Consider the following 1920-nt stretch of genomic DNA (forward strand, 5'->3'; position numbering starts at 1 on the left):
AACTCTATGGCATAACTACTAAAACCATCTCCTTAGACATTCTTCCTAAAATTATTTGAATCAAATCAGGAATTCTTCTCACCCTGGCAGTAAGGGTATCCCATTGTCCACTCACAACAAGGCAAAGAAATGAGGGGTATGGCCAAGACAAACATGGGAAAACACATCAGTAGCCAGAAGCAGTCATGGAACCAATGACGTATCTGGGGCTGTCCTTACCAGAGCACGTCTATTGTAGCTGAGGAAGTGAGGAGCTCACTTGTCTACTACAGCTCTTCCTGCATGGCATGTGGCAGCAGATATCTTAGTGTCTTAGTTAGTGTTTTATTGCTGTGAACAGACACCATGAAAAAGGCAAGTATTATAAAGGACAACATTTAATTGGGACTGGCTTACACGTTCAGAGGGTCAGTCCAGTATCATCAAGGTAAGAGCATTGCAACATACCAGGCAAGCATGGTCTAGGAGGAGCTGAGAGTTCTACATCTTCATCTGAAGGCTGCTATCAGAATACTGACTTTCAGGCAGCTAGGGTGAGGGTTTTAAACTCACACCCACAGTGACACACCTACTCCAACAAGGCCACGCTTCCTAATATTGCCACTCCTCAAGCCAAGCATATACAAACCATCACATTCCATTCCCTGGCCCCCATAGGCTTGTCCATACATATGCTTCTATGGGGGCCATACCTAAACATAGCATAATGCAGAATACATTTAATCCAACTTCAAATGTCCCCGCAGTCTATAACAGTCTCAACAAAGTTAAAAGTCTCATATTCCAAGTCTCTTCTGAGATTCATCCAATCACTTAATTGTAATTCTCAAGGCAAGACAGGAAACCAGCTGGGCAAACTCTAAACTCTGTGTCTCCATGTCTGATATCAAAGCGGTCTTCATATCTTCACCTCCTTTTTCCTCTTTGTTGGCTGCAACAAACTTCTTTCTCTTCAGCTGATCCCACTCCCTATTAGTAGCTTTCCTTAGCAGATAGCACACAGCTTTGACATCTCAAACCTTTTGGGGTCTCCAAAGCAACTCAATGTCATAGCTTCTTGTTTCAATGTCTGAGATCTACACATGATTCTTCTCAGCTCCACCAAAGGGCTGGCCTCACTTCTCCAGCTCTGCCCTCTCTAGTGCTCAGGTTGATCCACTCCACTGCTGCTGCTGCTCTTGGTGATCATCCCATGGTAGTGTCATCTCCAATATGCTGGAATCTTCCATTGCAACTAGGCTTCACAAATAGCCTTTCATAGGCTCTCTTCATGATGCCACGCCTCAACTCCTTTGCATGACCCCCTCAGATCTGGGCCATGAACTGCAACTGAGGCTGCACCTTTACTATTGGCCTTCCATGGCCTCTCACAGTGCCAAGCCTCAACTGCTCATCATGACCCCTTCAGGCTTTCAAACCCAGTTCCACCTGGGTGACTCTTACACATTACTGAGTACAGCTGCAACATGGGGTACAACCTTGGCTATCTCTGGAACACAGCTTCTTTGTGCTCCCAGAGAACAGTTTCCAGAAGATTTCACCTCTGGTGATGCTGGTCTCTTCTTAGTCACCTTGAATTCTTTAGCTCCAGCTAACCAACATCAATTGTCCCAGTAGTCACTTCTATTTTTCACTCTAAGCCAGAACCACACGGCCAAAACTGCCGAATTCTACTGCTTGCACGAGCTGGAATATGGCCCCTTGTTCTATTACATTATCACAAGCTTTCTGTTTTCCAACTCCTTCACTGTCCAAGCTTGGTTGTCCTGGAACTTGCTCTGTAGACTGACTTTGAACCCAGAGATCTGCCGAGCAGATGGATGTTACTCATATATTTATGTGCCCTGTCACGGTCTAAGTGCAAAGCAGAACTATAAATCAAGATGCATATTCATATGACTTTCTCTCTCAGTGTGTGTG

The sequence above is a fragment of the Rattus norvegicus genome, chromosome 9, assembly GCF_021556685.1.
Source record: "Rattus norvegicus strain SHRSP/BbbUtx chromosome 9, alternate assembly SHRSP_T2T, whole genome shotgun sequence".
Lineage (NCBI taxonomy): Eukaryota > Metazoa > Chordata > Mammalia > Rodentia > Muridae > Rattus > Rattus norvegicus.